This window comes from Poromitra crassiceps (assembly GCF_964638095.1).
Source record: "Poromitra crassiceps genome assembly, chromosome: 16".
Lineage (NCBI taxonomy): Eukaryota > Metazoa > Chordata > Actinopteri > Beryciformes > Melamphaidae > Poromitra > Poromitra crassiceps.
Window position 1 is genome coordinate 10,669,970 of NC_139645.1, and position 18,725 is coordinate 10,688,694.

At 45.4% G+C, this 18,725-nt stretch overlaps 1 protein-coding gene across 1 annotated transcript in view; it reads right to left on the reverse strand.

The window, feature by feature from the left end:
* LOC310790869 (C-myc promoter-binding protein-like) overlaps nt 1-18,725 on the reverse strand; it is a gene marked incomplete at its 3' end in the record, with an annotated part of 114,135 nt that overhangs the window by 78,568 nt on the left and 16,842 nt on the right. The gene's annotated exons all lie outside the window — the stretch shown is intronic.

Genomic DNA, 18,725 nt, shown 5'->3' on the forward strand with positions numbered 1-18,725 from the left:
GGACCCAGAGTGACTGAAAGTCCAACATCTGCACAGCATGTAGAGTCCAGGAGGACCACAGTCTGAGTGCAGCTTCCTATCCAACACAGAGCGCTGGCTCATAAAAGTCCCTGGACCAACATCTGCACAGCATGTAGAGTCCAGGAGGACCATAGTCTGAGTGCAGCTTCCTATCCAACACAGAGCGCTGGCTCATAAAAGTCCCTGGACCAACATCTGCACAGCATGTAGAGTCCAGGAGGACCACAGTCTGAGTGCAGCTTCCTGACCAACACAGAGCGCTGGCTCATAAAAGTCCCTGGACCAACATCTGCACAGCATGTAGAGTCCAGGAGGACCACAGTCTGAGTGCAGCTTCCTATCCAACACAGAGCGCTGGCTCATAAAAGTCCCTGGACCAACATCTGCACAGCAGGTAGAGTCCAGGAGGACCACAGTCTGAGTGCAGCTTCCTGACCAACACAGAGCGCTGGCTCATAAAAGTCCCTGGACCAACATCTGCACAGCAGGTAGAGTCCAGGAGGACCACAGTCTGAGTGCAGCTTCCTATCCAACACAGAGCGCTGGCTCATAAAAGTCCCTGGACCAACATCTGCACAGCATGTAGAGTCCAGGAGGACCACAGTCTGAGTGCAGCTTCCTATCCAACACAGAGTGCTGGCTCATAAAAGTCCCTGGACCAACATCTGCACAGCAGGTAGAGTCCAGGAGGACCACAGTCTGAGTGCAGCTTCCTATCCAACACAGAGTGCTGGCTCATAAAAGTCCCTGGACCAACATCTGCACAGCATGTAGAGTCCAGGAGGACCACAGTCTGAGTGCAGCTTCCTATCCAACACAGAGCGCTGGCTCATAAAAGTCCCTGGACCAACATCTGCACAGCAGGTAGAGTCCAGGAGGACCACAGTCTGAGTGCAGCTTCCTATCCAACACAGAGTGCTGGCTCATAAAAGTCCCTGGGCCAACATCTGCACAGCAGGTAGAGTCCAGGAGGACCACAGTCTGAGTGCAGCTTCCTATCCAACACAGAGTGCTGGCTCATAAAAGTCCCTGGACCAACATCTGCACAGCAGGTAGAGTCCAGGAGGACCACAGTCTGAGTGCAGCTTCCTATCCAACACAGAGCGCTGGCTCATAAAAGTCCCTGGACCAACATCTGCACAGCAGGTAGAGTCCAGGAGGACCACAGTCTGAGTGCAGCTTCCTATCCAACACAGAGCGCTGGCTCATAAAAGTCCCTGGGCCGCTCAATATACAACACATCAGTGTATCAAACAGAGGAAAGGATTCTGGGAAACGTGCCCATTTCTCTTTCAGTCACGTTGACTTGGGAAATTGAGCAAAATGATGCAAAAGAGTATTCTCACATTTCAAGAGTAAAATAAATCCAGTGAAGTCATGGTTATGATGGCACACATGGAGAGTATAGGTTCATGCTTCACGTCACGTCACCATATCCAAACAAAGTAAGAGCACAAGTGTATTGCTGATAACCTGAGTATGAGTAAGTGTTCTGCTCGCTTCAAGTTCACTTCCTCCTCCATGTTTTTTGTTTGGTGGTTTGGTGGAACAGCTGAGGTTTCAGGAAACACACTCTTGTTACACATTCATGTCCGTCTGTCTGCCCACACACACACACACACACACACACACACACAACTAAACGCCTGGCATGTGACCATGTGTCTGGAGAAACCTACTGTACCAGGACAAGAAGGGAACGAAAGCAGGTGTGTGTGTGTGTGTGTGTGTGTGTGTGTGTGTGTGTGTGTGTGTGTGTGTGTGTGTGTGTGTGTGTGTGTGTGTGTGTGTGTGTGTGTGTGTGTGTGTGTGTGTGTGTGTGTGTGTGTGTGTGTGTGTGTGTGTGAGCCTTGGTCAGGGGCACTGGCAGGTGGATATTCACTGTCGCTCCTCACGGACTCAATGAGGAATGCGACCTGACGTGCTTCATTTAAATTGCCATGTCCCTCCTGTATATTGTTATATTGTTATTGTTACTATACTCTATAGCCACTATCGTTTGTATTTATCCTCATAGGCTCTGTGTATATCCAGACATTCTCATAGGCTATTTTTATTATGTTTCTCCCCTATACTTATTTCTAGGCCTACTTATTCCTCCATTCTTCTTTCTTCCCAGCGTGTCAATATTTATTAGTGTTTAGACATGTACTATGCATTTCCATTTGCCTTGTTTTTTCCCCCTAATTTCTATGACCTGGTAGTCTATACTTGTTTTCTACATTTTTGCATCACTGCTGCGTCAGACTCACCTTCCGTATGCCACGTCACCTTACCTGTTTTCCACGTATGCCCCTTTATTATAGGAGCGGTAGCCAACGCCCAGCTGCTACAGCCTGACGAAGACCCAGTGAGGTTGAAACGCGTTGCGTTTTTCCTGCCCGTGTCTCTTATTGTGTTTGAAGTTGTACATTGTATGTAAACCTGAGGTTACCTGTGTACCAACACTTCTGGATTAAATTTCTCCCTAAAAAGTAACCAGTAAGCTCCTTTTTCCACTTTTGGATATTAACCCTAACATACCCTACATGTCTTGGACGGTGGGAGGAAACCTGGAGCACCCGTGGGTAAAGCCACACAAACACACACAGAAAGGGCCTGAGACAGACCGGGGTTCGAACCCAGCATCGTCTTGCTGTGAGGAAACAGTGCTAATAACCACTGAGCCACCGTGTGGGCACGGTGGTGCAGTGGTCGGACACAGCAGCGTAGTCACCTCACAGCAAGAAGGAACTGGATTCGAGTCCGACCTGGGGTGCTGTGGCGCAGAGGGCGTGCCCCCCCCTCCCACAGCACTCACCTGGTGCCCAGGCGGGCTATCTGTGTGGAGTTTGCATGTTCTCGCCTGAGGGTTTCCTCCATATATATGAACCCCCCGACTAAAAACATGCAAGAAGATCCCCGCCTGCCTGACCAGCGACGACGACAATGAAGATGGTCTGTGGACGCTGGAAATTACAGCTGAAGCTGCCCACTGCTCCTCCTGGATGCTGGGAGGAGGAAGGACGTGCCTTGTCTGGTTTAAACAAGCAGAGACTGAATTTCACTGGCCAGCATTTAGCGTGGGTGTGTGTGTAGCTGTGTGCATGACAGTGTTGTGTGACGAAATGAAGACGGGTTTGCCCATCCGGTTTGAAGTGTGTGTGGGTTTTAAGTGTGAGTGAGTGAGCGGCACCAGCCAGCATTCTCCCCCACGTGTGCTTTTTGTCAGCTGTGCAGAATAGATCGATCATGCAAAATGACAACGCTAACCTACTGTAAGTGTTATTGTTCTTCTTCTTCTGCAAACAGGTGACTGCAATATCTTACACAACGCAGATTCATTCAGATAATCAAATGAGGAGAGCACTTTAGGGAGGATGGAGACCAGAACAGTGAGTGACTATCTGGCTTACTGCAAATGACTGCCAGCTTACGAGGCACCAGATATTAATGTTTCATGCAAAAAGTACAGTTAACGTCTCAGTTTGTGACCAAACAGAAACACAAAGACATTGTCCTCATTCACTGCTGCCTGCCTGCCAGCAGCCACACAGTCACTTCCCTGTTAAGACTGTTACACCACACCGAGCCACACGAGGAGCCACAGGGCACCTCTCATCTCCGCCATGCTGTCTGTCAGCCTGCTAAAAATACAATGAACACCAAACACCAACACAGCAGCGTGACACACATTACATAAGGATTATATATATATATATATATATATATATATATATATATATATATATATATATATATATATATATATATATATATATATATATATATATAGGACAATCCCAGGCTCCCACTTCCCCCTGTTGTCACACTCGCTCTCTGACTGTACTGTACTGTAGCCTGCTCTATATCTGAGCTCCAGAGGTAATCAACAGCACTACCGAGTCCCACTTCACCATGAAAAATGCATTCTACGCAGAGAAGTTTGTACTTTTGTTAACCCATTGATACCTGATGCAGCATTTGTGTGTATATCCCTCATTTGTGTGCGTATCCCTTTAAGACCGCGAACCGCGTTAACGCGGTTCGCGGTCTTAAAGGGATACACACACAAATGCTGCATCAGGTATCAATGGGTTAAGACACCAGTGAGGCTTTGTGGGAAGGTGATACGATTCATTTCTTTGACCCAAAGAACTATCCTGGTTAAGAGCATCCTGATCCCGCGTTCTCAGATTCTGTTTCGTCCTACCAAACAGTCTGGACTCCGATCCGTCCACAGTCCTTTCAGTAGGTTAGGATTACTTGCCTTCACAGATAAACTCCTTCAGCCAATCAGCATCACCAAATCCAATACAAATCCACTCAGAAGAAGGGAGAAAACGTCTTTTCTGCTGAGAAACTCCGCTGGTGCTTACTCGTTTTTATTTGGTGTTATTGAGTCTCTATGAAATCACATATGAAGCCCTTCACCAACTGCTCCCCCCCCCCCCCCCCCCCCCATATCTCACCGACCTTCTCTGCACCTACCAACCCTCCCGGTTTCCCCAGATCCACCTCAGCCGACCTTCTCGCCACCCCCAAGTCCAACCTCCGCAGTTTGGGTGACAGAGCCTTTTCCAGGGCAGCTCCCAGGCTCTGGTACTCCCTCCCCCCTGACATCAGAGAATCAGAGTTCCTCACAGTTTTTCAATCCTGCCTCAAGACCCATCTCTTCTCCACTGCCTTCTCAGTGTCCAGTCCAGTTTGTCAGGTTTGTCCATTGTCTGTTGCACTATCATCATTGCCTTAGTGTTTAGTGTATAGTGTAAAGCATCTTTGAGTCCTTGAAAAGGATTATTATTATTATTATTTATTATTATTATTATTATTATTATTATGCAATAACTGACTGCACTTACGGCTTTACCTGGGTCCAGAGTGACCTTCGAATCCACCCACTCCACAGACTTGAGTTTGGTAAATGGACTTTTACCATTTACCATTTGAGTTTGGCTGCTCTTGGTGTGGTCAGTCATAGGCTAATGCCTTTTCTCCAGTTTCACCAGCGATTAACCAATCAGCACCGAGGGGGCCTAACGGGCGGGACTAAAGGCCTAAACATGGTCGTCCGTCCGCCTCGATTTGGAGCCGTCTCGCCGTCTGGCGGCGCCAGCGAGCCCTACATGCTCGGACTCCACTACACCCTCCCTCCTCCCACCCCCCTCCTCCTGTGGAAGCTCCGTGTGAAAATGGCGGAGATTGTGAGCCAGGCAGTCTGAATGAAATTGAATGTAACGTTCCCAATTCTATGTATTAAATTCTAAAAAACGACCCTCAACATTTGGGAAGGCTAAGCCACACAACTAGTTCGTTATAATCTAACATCATGCTTTGAAAGGCGACTTTACGACGAAGAGCCAAGGCAACAGCCAATCACAACTCTCCTGCAGCTGTCGTCACGCACGTATCGTCGCCGTGAAGTCACATTTTCGAGCAGCCCCCGTCAGCCGACGGCGGCCCCTCCCCGTAGGACGGCGCTCCACCCGCCGTCACACGGGGAGGGCGGGGCGAGGCTCTGACGGACGACCATGTTTAGGCCTTAAGCCGTTGACAAGCGGTTGTGAAGTGTGCCGAGGAGTAACGTAAATAACAACAATGGCTCTTAAATTGATTAAGAGGACCAATTACTTTGAAATCCAAACGGCACACTGCTCTGCTCGGAAGGCATTTACTCAAAGGGGAGATGTTTTTTTTTTACGACTGGAGTAACTAATGTAAAATGCAGGCCGATATACGTTGGTCTCTAGTGATTGGTTAAGCCGGGAGAATGGAATTCCCCTGTCGGGAAGTCCTCATAGAAATAACTTAAACAGAGGGTAATCTCAGACTAGAAGATGGAAATGAGTGTAACGAGTTGACAATTCAGTCTGATATCAAAAGAACTTTAAGCAGAAAAAAACAGAGATGTCTCTTAAACAACTTCCAAAACAACAGCAAAATATATAGGCTCAGGCTGTGCAGCTGCAGCAAAACAGTAACCTTGCAGTTTTGCAACTAAGTTTATATTTTCGCACACAACCAACCAGCCTCGACTTTAACTGTGCCTTTGCTGAGAAGGCACAACAGTTGAAGTCACATTGAGTACATGATGCACAGATCAGAACCGGATCTCCTCCCAGGAACTGCATCCAAAAACATTGAGAACGGTGACGTTCTGAGCCTGACACACAAGGAGAATAACAAACGCTCATTGCAGGGTAAGTGGTCTAACCCAGATCTCTTCATCGCTGGCTGCCCTACTTCCCCTTTGGCAGCCAGACTGACCCGGCAAGAGAACAAAAACTCGCCTGGGTCTCGAGGTAAACGCCCAGAGAGACGTCAGAACCAGAACCAGAACCCACTCCGCACTCAGTGAACGTTTAAGAGAGGCTGTGCTCTCAAGCCACACATGGCTCGTCAAAAGGTCACTGGAGCCATTCACAGCTCCAGAGGGCACTGCAGTAAATATTGATGTGTTTCTGAATCATTCATGACATGGGGTTTCATCGTGCAGCACAAATGCCTTGAGACGGGGTTTTCCACAGGTCTCTGCAGGACCATTTGTCTTCATGAAGATGAAATCATCAGCGTACGATTATTACAGAGTATCATCGAGGGCTAAACGATGTGGATAATAACACGCTGAAAAGGTGCTTCACATCACGACACAGCTGAATGCACAGATTAACCAGGCAGGCTACAGAGGAGTGAGAGGAGAGGACAGGTTATCCAGGCTATAATACTCAGTATAGTAACCAGGCAGGCTACAGAGTAGCAGTGTTGGGCAAATTACTTTCAAAAATGTAATATACTACATATTACTAGTTATTTTCATTTGAAAGTAATAAGTTACTTTATTATATTATATAATGTAATATTACTGTCTGTGTGTAGAGTAACTCGTTACTTATTACACTACTTTTGCATTACTTTCACCAAAATAACAGCAGTAGCAGAATGACAGAGTTCAGCACAGGGACCATCCCGAAAAATAATTTCAACTGTCTTGAAGTCAGTGTAAACCGTCCAAAATTCAAAATGTTATCCTTTTCCTTTGTTATTGTCATCTATAGTGGTTATTTGTCTAAAAACACAATTTGATTAGGTAATGATTGTATCTTTATTTAAATATGTGATTTGATTAAAAAAATTTAACTCAATTTGTATCTTGTGTTACAAAGTAACTGGTATAATATTACTGAAATCCTATTGGTAATAATAAGTTATATTACTGAGTTACTGCTCAAAGTAATATATTACATGTGATATGTTACTTTTGTAACACTGATCGTTAAGCAAGCGAAAGAGACTGGGTGGAACGAGCACTGTGTGGGCCCAGAGAGACTGTAGAACTCAGCCACATGAAAGGCTTGGTGCCAGTCAGAGAGAGCCAGAGACAAGGCTTTTCCCACATCAAACTCTCTGACCCGTGAGCAGCAGCAGCAGCAGCAGGAGTTCCGAGGAGGAGTCGGATAGGATGTCCAGAACCTAACAAGCCTTCGGTCTTCTTCCACGAGGGGGTTTCGCCAAGAGACGACGTGGCGGAGGAGGGGAACCATTTCCAGCTGTGTAAAGTTCAGGAGGACCGGGGGCCAATGAAAGCCGATGAGGGAACCTGGCTCTCGTTTGAAAGCCGATGAGGGAACCTGGCTCTCGTTTTGAGGCTCCGACTGCGTCAGCGCTCTCCGGTCTCCTCCACTGCAGCTGTAAAGACACCCGGCCGGGCCCACAGCAGGGCAGCCAGGCACGTGGAGGAGGAGGTACAGAGGAATGTGCTGGAGAAGAACATAAACACCAGCCAGTAGGAAGCCTCACTTCGCCAAGCATCTGCTCCTAGTTAGCCCAGAGGGGGTGGGCGTCTTCCTCCCGGTGTGTCTCCCGACGCCGTCGAGTCATGCGATATATTTCTGGAAAGAGGAGAGGACTCACTCTGTGGGAAATTTGTCGTTTATTTTCCGTGCCAAATTGCAATCCCGACACCTCTGACTCGTGAGTCACGCTGCGCCGACTCGGCTGTTCCACTGCTCTGCTTCTCCTTGATTGACTGTCTGTGCAGCATCCTTCACACACCTGAGTGAGGTGTCATTAAATGTGGGGTTATTTATCTCTGCTGGTCTCCTCCTGCTTGTGTCCTCCTATAAACTCTCTCTGCTACCAAAAGAGAACATGCAAAAGATGTTCAAAAACACAGGCAAAAAGAAAGCTGTTTATCTCCAGAGGATCTTTGGCGTTCTGCCAGCTCTCTGGGTATTTTTCGACAAGATCGCCTATTTAGTGCAGCTGCTGCACCTGCCACTTTGGCAGATAACCAACTTCTGCGACTGTCAATGAAACAAGCACTTGACACGAAACGAGCGTTTTATGACAGAGTGAATTGTGAGTGCGGAGGAGACTGCAGGCATGAGCGACAGTATGGACTCGAGTTTTCAACGGGCCTGAAAATTCAAACCCGACCCGACCCTAGTAAGTTGAAGCCCAGGCCCGACCCGACCAATTAGCATAAATTGTTATGTTAGTATCAAACCCAGCCCGAGCCCGTCAGGTTCCGTCGGGCTGAAACTGAGAACTCTAAAGGTCCTTGCACACCGGGGTCATTTTTTCCGTGTGAGTAATTCGCACGTCAATAATATTTTTTAACAAGACAACAGTAAACATGTTGCCCTCCTCAAATGATGCATTCCCCCTGCGGGCCAATAAGTGACAAATATGTTTGTTTTGAACTCCAATAGGCCCTTTTCACTTTTCACTTTTCTTTTCTTCTGCAGCTTTACAACTTCCTTTTGCCAGCTGTGTCCTTCACTAAATCTCTCCACAAGCTGACAAAATTGTAAATGTGTGAAAAATAGTAAACGTCCCCAGGATGTTGTAATGCACCGGTTTAGCTGTTACCATGACGGTGTGAAAAGGGTCTATAGGGCCCAGAGATGCCAGAATACAGTGGTTAGGTCAAAATCCAATGGGTAGTGTCTGAGCTGCGGCATGCGACGGACGGACAGACAGGCGAACAGAGACCGATCCACAGACAAAAATGATTCCGCTGGTAAAACAGTGAAAGTGTTTGGTGGATTTTGTAATAAAAAAAAGGTTATCTGCCCTAACCAACACCAGTTATTCATGTTCTGGGAACGGTGGAAGAAGAAACGGTCACCTAATCCAACATTATGAAATCGATGATGCTGTGTTGTTGGCAGCAGGCTTCAGGCTAGGCCTGTGCTATTAATCACATTTTATTTTCAATTAAAAAGTCTGGCTTCCCACAATTATGAAAACAAGATAGTCAAGATTTAAAAGGTGCAGTTTAGCAATGTTGCTCTCGTTTTGTCTTGTGTCGTAAATCCAGTGCACCCCTTTCCTTTGGAACGGTGCATTCTGTCTCAACCCCGCCCCTCCTCCAAACCAATGATTTTAATTTATTTCTTAGTTTTTCAGTTCATTATATATTTGAAGTTCATATGTTTGAAGTTCCTTCGCGTGGCCGCCCCGGGTTCGAATCCGACCCGTGGTCCTTTGCCGCATGGCATCCCCTCTCTCTCGCCACCTTTCCTGTACTGTCCTAACAAATAAAAGCCAAATGCCCAAAAAAAATTTTTAAAAAAAAGACACGCCCACTTTTTAACAGTCAAATCAAACTCCTCCACATGCTATGTCCCGCCTCTCTACCCTGTTTCAGTCGAAATACGTCACACAGTCCCTCTCAGACCCATTCCATCTCGACTTCAAAGCTAAATTTTTATCCCGCCCCCCCCCCCCCCCCCCCCCCCCCCAAATACTTAAAGACTGTTGATTATGTGGAAAATCTCAAGGGGGGTCAACACTGACTAGACTGTAGGAATAAATAAATAAAATTAGAACGACCGCAACGCGGACTTATGCCTCCGCCATTAGTTCATTCTTGAGTCCAAATCGCCATTTGAGGCAAATTGGAAGAAATTCCGTCAAGGCGCTCCTGTGATGTTGCGTTACAGAGCTTGGAAATTGGGTGTGTGAGAGGTCACAGTGACCTTGAACTTTGACCACCAAAATGTAATCAGTTCATCCTTGAGTCCAAGTCGATGTTTGAGACAAGTTTGATTAAATTGCGTCAAGGCATTCCTGAGATATCGCGTTAACAAGCTTGAAAATGGCGTTCGAGAGCTCACCTTGACCTTTGACCTTTGACCACCAAAATCTAATCAGATCATCCTTGAGTGTAAGGCGATGTTTGAGGCCAATTTGATGAAATTCTGTCAAGGCATTCGTGAGATATCGCGTTAACAAGCTGGAAAATGGCGTTTGAGAGGTCACAGTGAGCTTGACCTTTGACCTTTGACCACCAAAATCTAATCAGTTCATCCTTGAGTCCAAGCCAATGTTTGAGACAATTTTGATTAAATTCCGTCAAGGCATTCCTGAGATATCGTGTTAACAAGCTTGAAAATGGCGTTCGAGAGGTCACAGTGACCTTGACCTTTGACCTTTGACCACCAAAATCTAATCAGATCATCCTTGAGTCTAAGTCGATGTTTGAGGCAAATTTGATGAAATTCCGTCAAGGCGGTCCTCAGATATCGCGTTAACAAACATCGTACGGACGGACGTACGGACGGACGGACGGACAACCCGGATCCATAATGCCTTCGGCCTGGCTATCGCCGGCGGAGGCATAATAAATAAATGGAGAAACAACTTTGTGAAAACGGGAAGCTTTAGATTAGAAAAGGTATTCTGTCATTTCCACTCTCACGACTCGCAGCAGAAACCACTCTCGTCTCCAGAAGAGAAAAGGGAGGCACGACTTTTTCTCTCTGCGTGTTATTATTCAAAACACAAACCTCTGAAGTCAGTCAGCCGCTTTGTGTGAAATTCACTTCTGGAACAGTTTCCAAAAAGAAACTAGCTCATAAAAACCTGCGGCTTTAATGTTCACCAAAGGATTGGAGGTGCAGATATAAGTGCGGCTACAACACTTGATCTTTCGCCGCCAGAGCAGCTTTTCTCCATCACCTCAGATCAAACAAGTTCAAAGTAAAAATGCTCTTGTCAAAGCAGAGGGAAGACGCTGAAGGTCAGCCAAGAACAACATGATTGGATCTCCTGAGGTCTCAACTGCTGTGACGGCCAATCCTGAGTATAATGCTGTCTACTGTCCAGAGAGGAAGCTTGAGGGTAGAATATAGAAATAATTCTTATGAAAACTAGGTGTCTCTCAGGCCATGTTCAGACTAGGAGGCCAAATCTGATTTGTGAACTTCAATGACCTATTAATGATTCTATCTAGATTGGTTTTATGAGTCTCGACGCTCCAAGTCTGATTTGTGTCACTTGTCCCAAACCCAGGGCCGATCCTGGCCATTTGGGTGCCCTAAGCGTAATTGTTCTGTGGTGCCCCCCCCCCCCCCCCGTAAAACTTTCAATAACTGTCAAACGAAAGACTGCAAAATCATTAATTATGAACGATACTAGTGTATCTCACATTTCATTACATGTGGGAAACAAACAATTGTTAGAATTACTGTACATGTCAGCAAACAAGTGATTGTTAAACTGTACATGCAAGCAGGGGCGGACTGGGATCATAATTCAGGCCGGGCATTAGATACCAAGCAGGCCAGGCCGATACAGGCCGACGTGCGTGCCGGCGTCCGAAGGGCGGCGGCGAAAAATTTGGGCTGTTTGAAGCCCAATTTGGGCTGTTTGAAGCCAGATTTGGACCGTCTGAAGCCCGATTTGGGCCAGTTGAAGCCAGATTTGGGCCAGTTGAAGCCAGATTTGGGCCGGTTGAAGCCAGATTTGGGCCGCTTGAAGCCCAATTTGGGCCGTTTGAAGCCCAATTTGGGCCGAGTCCAATTTTACAATGAGATGCACCCTGAATAAAGTAATAAAACCACTAGTAAACCAGTAGGCGGCGCCTGGCCTGCTGTTCAGTGAGTGGCCTGACTGAGGGCACCAAAAAAAAAAAAAAAAAAAAAAAAATTTTTTTTTTTTTTTGGTGCCCTCAGTCACGTGATGCCCTACGCAGTCTGCGTACTCTGCGTAATGGGTTGGAGCGGGCCTGCCCAAACCACATATGGAGGTAGTTTCCAATCTGCTTTCAACTGATGTGACTTCAGTGTGTGGACACGCTGATCACCCAAATCAGATTTGTGGCAGTGCGGACACACTCCCAAATCAGATTTGGGAAACCAATCAAGATAATGATGATTAATGACTTCAGCAGCAAATCGGATTTGCCTGTAATGTGAACATGGCTTCAGTGGAGCTCAAGCCTCTGTGAATGCTATGATGAATCCTCATGATAGGGGGCGCCACAGTGGCTCACCTGGTAGAGCGCGTTACCATTAAGGCTCAGGCCATGGCCACTAGGGGTGTCAAAAATAATCGATTATAAGATGCATCGCGATGCGGACGTGCACGATTCTGCATCGATTCACAAATGTCAAAAATATATACAGTATATATATATATATATAATAAAATAAAATATAATGGAAGTACATGCATTCCAAATGCACTTTTATTTTAAAAGTAGCCACACAGTGAGAAAAAAGAAAGTGAGAAAAAATAAATCATGTATTGCGGAAAAAAGTGATGCATCGATTTAAGATGCATCGAGATGCATCGATAATCGTAATCGAATCGAATCGTAGCCCTCTGAATCGTAATTGAATCGAATCGTGAGGCCAGTGAAGATTCACAGCCCTAATGGCCACACTGATCTGTCAGAAAATGGACAGAATTAGAAAACGTATAGATGTAAGTCCGTTGCCTTGTTTTTGAGATGACCTGGGGAAGCGCAGCACGCGGCACTCTCTGTAGCCAGGAGGACGTGGGCTTAGAGCTGGTACATATATACAGTAGCTATTATAGCCATAGCTGTTAGCTACGTTTGCTAACTAAGTGTTCGCCAGTCTCAAAACGCCACCCAATAATAAGTTTTAACCAGTTTGAGTCACGCTCTTGTTTCCATAAAGCCCAGCAGCTTTGATATATGTAGGCTAGTTGTTGATATTAGAACAATATTGTGGCTTCTAAACAAGCGTTTTGGAGATGCGGGGAGGCTGTCATGGTTCGAATCCGACTGTGGCCCTGCTGTATGTCCTCCCCACTCTGTCCCTGCTTTCCTGTCTACACACTGTCCTGTCCAATAAAGGCAAAAATAACCCAAAAATGCCACATGTGGGATTTTCACCAAGATTTGATCAAAGTTTTGGCAAAATTAGCAGGTTGGTTGTCTAAACTGGAAATGAGCTCCCCAGTGCCTCCATGTTCCTCTTCTGTCTAGTGATTGGCCACAACGTTTTGATGGTGCTGTCACACAAATCCGTTATACTGTACTTTCCAAAGTTTCCACAAAGTTTGGTGCAAATTCACTGACAACTCTTTGAGAAATCCTGCTAACCGACAGAAAAGTGCCTTGGAATAAACGCATCCACACGTCAAATGTGAGCTCATCTTTATGTTGGCACGAGTGGAAAACTGTGGTGTGTTTGTTCGGGCTAATTAGGCAGGAACAGCAGCAAGCCATGATGGATTGTGATGCAGCAGCAGGAGAGACAGTGGAGGCAGAGCTGACTTGCCACCAGCCACTGAGCCAGTCAACATGTAGAGAAACACACACACACGCGGGCGGGCCAGTGGTCTAGTCTAGAGAAATGGTTCCAAACCTTGGGGTCACATAGAATTCAAAGGGGGTTGCCTGATTTATTTATTTTTACACCACACAATTTAAAACTACAGAAGAGGATTAGGGTCATATGTGAAAAATGTATTTGGAAAGTCTGCGATGTGCGATAACATTGTTCAATATAGCGGTGACGATACGACTTGCGATAAATAAACAAATATTAAAGTATGCATATTAGCCATACAGTTCCTATGTCTTTCTGCTTTAATAATGCTAACATAGACCCCAAATATAGCCTGTGCCCACTGAATAAAGAAATGTAATACACACTGACACTAGCTGAAACTACACACAGCGTGGTTGGGCTTTGGCAGAGGGGCGGAGCGCACTGTTGCAAGGGGACGGTGTACGCTGGATTTACAACACAAGACAAAATGATCAGATGCTCAGTGGGAATGCATGACGCCTGTAAATAAAACCACTTTTGTTATTCATTGCGTTTCAGGCAGTCTTTGCGATGTGTTTATTGCGCATGTTCATATTGCGATGACGATGAAAATACGATTAATTGTGCAGCCCTAGTTCTGAGTTTAAGTTCTGAGGATAAAGCTAGAATTCTGAGAATAAAGATTTCTGAAGGGGGTGTCTGTCTTATGACATCACTGATGACATCATCATCAGTGATGTCACAATTAATCCTATGACATCATTCAAATAAAAATTGAAGCTTATGACATCACTCATGACACCATGAGTCTTATGACATCACTGATGACATCCTCAGTGATGTCACAATGCCTCCTATGACATCATCAGTGGGACAAAGATTGAAACAAACAGAGAACAAACAATGCCCACATGCTCCCTTTTCAAGCAGGTCTCACCCTTCAGCACAAAGCCCTGAGAAATGACCTCAACAGCCTGTTTATGAAAAGAAAAACGACTAGATGTTGCTGTTCCCTGTTTAGAGCTGCAGGAATGAACACAAAAGATGATCTGTAGAGAGAAATGCATGTTTTTCAGTTTGGCCTCTTTTCACTCTGAGCATTTTGCTTTGGAGTCTGGCTGCATTGACCGTCTCTACTGATGATGAAGCAGCCTCTTCTGTCGCACTCAACGATTAGAGGAAATTATGACACTGGGGAATAATGATTTATTCTTGTGTAAGTAACTAGGCCACAATAGCAGAATAATATGAGAATCGTACAATTTGGTGGCGATGGCACGTGTATAATCTTGGAAAGTTTAGGAGACCAAGTGTAAAATCCAGCTATAATGTAATTTATGCCTGAAAAAAATATCCATGTAAAACCCTAAAATGCATGTGAAACCAGGCTAATGTTGTGCTTCATAATCAAATCTAGCAATTCAGGTTTCCTCAAGTCATAGAGCTGAAGTCCTTAAAACCCACTTTAATCATATGCAAATTCACTATTATTAGGAAATTGTTATAGGGAAAAATCAACTGATGTGTCAGGTGCTGAGGTGCACACACAATCTCATAAAAACTATAAAAAATAGAAATTGAGCGCTCCTTGCTAGCGTCCCTCGCTGGCTCGCCTGCTGAACTGGCAGTGCTCATGTAGCATGTGTGCCTGGTTGGTTTGTCCTCGAGGGGCTCGCAGGTTATTCTTGTACTTATCTTAAGGGAAAACAACACATCTGCTGTTTGTTTTCTTCACAGTTCAATATGTCGTCTGCGTGAAGTTCTGCTCATAAGCTCTCTTCTTCCCACAGTTCTAGAAAACATTTCTATATTAATTCACTATAGAGCCACCCTATCAGTTACGTGATTAGGTTACTTGTGTTACTAAAAAAAAAGACTGCAATTATGTTCATGAGAATTGGTTCTATTCAGACATTTTGACTGAAATGTGTTTTGTTGTTATTCTGGCTTGCTTGATATTGGTAGTAGTGTGTTTGTGAATACTACTAATTTCCTAAATGCAATATTGGCATTACTAGAAACTAGCGTGTTGCAAGCTTCCCTTCTGTATCCCTCTACGAGTCAATTCATTCAGTTGTGTGAAGGGTATACACGTCAATTGTTAACTCCACTCTCCTTTGATTGGACAAAAAATTGTGTTTACCCGATTCACACATGTACTCACTCAAGGATCTAGGATCCTTAGGATTTTTTTTTTTACAAACAACTGAACTGAGTGAATTGTGGTTTTGCGCCCTGACAGATGACTTTGCTACGAGTGATGAATAGTGATTTATTGTAGTGGATGAGATCAGGGCCTGGTTTAATAATAGCAGGTACCACCCAGCCAGCGACTGAGAGAAACCCTGCCTTTGTCCCCCCTCAGACAATACGGTGAGCTTACTGTTAATGAGTGTTTGTGAATGCTATTCCCTGGGAACATGGAACCCTGCTCACCGCTGTTCCGCATGCAGATCTATAGCTAGTACAATGTCTTGTTTTGGACACATTCTGCATTCAAGTCCAGCCAACAGTATCTTTCCTTCACAGGATGATCTCATGATGATATCAGAGGCAGAGACAGTCTGGTGTATCTGGTATACAGTATCTGCCGTCCCTGAAACCTGAAAGCCCACCTCCACCAGTCAGTTTTCCTACCTGTATAACCGTTGGTGTTGTATGAAAGCGTTTTAAATAATAATAATAACAATAATAATAATAATTGATTGGATTTATATAGTGCCTTTCAATCGCTTCACATATCAGGGGAGGGAGGGGGAGGGAACTCAACTCATCTCAAACTTAACTCAAATATGTTTGTATATTTGTACGTCATCTGATTTGTGCCCCAGCCCCAGTCACAAGACGACAGACACTTGCCACCGGGCCTAATACGTTTTCTGGGGGAAGACCTGGCAGTTCATACTGATATTTTTACGTTCTTATTTTTCCCAAATTAATTGTTCAGCTCTAGTCACCTCCAGAAATTTCCAGCGGCTACACTGGAGTTTGATATGAGAAGATGTTTCAGGATGTAAAACATCAGTGCGTGGTAAACAAACGTCAGGTTTTGGTGTCACTCAGTCCCTCAGATATGAAAGAGCGAGGCCATCTTTCTAGAGCCGCCATTTTGCACCAAGAGACGTTCACCAATCACACAGGGAGAAACCCATTGTAGAAGATGAGAGAGAGAGCAGTTTCTCCACCCACAGGAGCAGGAGAGAGACCAGAATGCACTGCAGCTGTTGTGTTTTGAGTAAGGGGGGCGGGGGGGGACTTTCACTTTTTCTCGACCGGCAAAACATTGTCTTTTGCTCTTCTTTGGATTCACTATCACTCTCTCCATGTTCACATACTACAGTACAACACACAGCTGCTGAATGCAACAAGTTCACACGCGTTCCCTGGGGGTTGCCGAAAAGCATTCTGGGAAATGTAGGAAGTCGCTAACCGCAGTAGAATTAGATGATGAGGCAGGGTGAGGGGAGAGTGCGTTCCCCAAGAAAGTAAATGACAACAATGACAAACTGAACATCACAGACTGATGAGATGTGACAGTGGAAGAGGGTCTGAGAGCAAACTTTTCCTCTAAGCATCATGTGACTTGTCAGTTAGACCAGCTTCACTGGTGACAGTACCCAGCGTGAACCTCCAGGGATTTCCATAGGTTCTGGTATAAAACTGCAGTACTACCTGGAAACGACACACACACAACAGTGAAACCTCCTACAAAGACCTTGTCTCAGATTTCAACTCGTTGCAAAAACAGTTTTGGTACTCTGAGTCTGGATCCTCGCTTTGGTGATGAAGCGGTTTGAGGTCACAGAATTGTGTAAGACCGTAGGAATAACATGTGAGTTTAAAGGAATTCAGTGGCACACGGAGGACACTAGGTGGTCTCAGTTATAAATGCTTAAAATAGCTGGATGGAGGCGTTGTTGACCCTAAGGCTAGATAGATAGAGTGAGGAGGATCAGAGGAGTGGGGGGTTACTGGATGTTCCGGGAGTCTTCAATCAGCTGAGCAGACGCCGTCTAGCTGTCTGTCTCTCCTTTGATGTTTTACTCTGGGCAGTAAATCTTCCTGGATCTGCACAGGACTACAGAGCCTGGCCAAGTGGACTGCACATGCACTCAGTCCATGACCTACACACACGTGACATGTGACATGACCTACACACTAGAGCTGCACAATATATCGTTTCAGCATCGTCATCGCAATGTGCACATGCGCAATAGTCACATCGCAGGACATGCAATGTCAAAGAATAAGGCAAATTAACTCAAACACGTCAGGCTATAACTTTTTTGCTGGTTGATACTCAGCAGTTAGCACACTAGCATCCTGCCAATCACTCTGGCTGCAGCTAAAAACACTTGCTACTACGTCACATCCACGCAGGTTACCCACTACCTTCTTAAGGGACAAGGCTTGATGAGCTAATCAAGTCATTTGGTGAAAATTCCTGTATTTTTTCATATCGCAATATATATCGCAGAAACCAAATATATTGCAATGTCTGTTTTTTCCAATATCGTGCAGCCCTACTACACACACATGTGACATGTGACATGACCGCGTTTTCATTTGGAGGGCAACCAAAATCCCTTTAAGAGAAGTCAGTTCCCCTCGGGTTGGTCAAGCCCACAGGCAGGAAGTTTGTGACTGACAAGACAAAACACTCCTATATCCGTCTTATAGTCATCTATCCAAAGGTCTGAGCAAGCAGCCAAAACCACGGGTGAATTTTGAAGGCCTAAAAGTGTAGCAGCAGCAGTTCGCCTGATGTTCTCTAGAGGCTCCAAGAAGACTCCAAACCGCCCAACTCCATGAAGTCAATGGGACCACCACAACCCAACTTCTGCTGAAAATATAGTCAATAGATTTTTTCCACAAGAGGTTATGGCCTCTAGGTAATTCCACTTCTCCTATCATTGTATCATGTCTTGTCAGTAACAGGATGTTATTATAATGAATATAAAACAGGGTTGTATTTATAGTGATCGACAGGTCACAGATTATGGGCCAATAGCAGGTGGCGCTGCTGCTCTGCAGACGACCCAAACTCCGCCCCATCCAACTTGGCTTGACCGTTTGCCTCACTTTGGCTGCTCCAGCTCCAAAACAATGTCAACATGGCGCCGACTGAGAACACTGTTTATACCGTCTCTGTGTAACCCACATTGTGTCATGTCCCACGCAGCTGGGAATCGA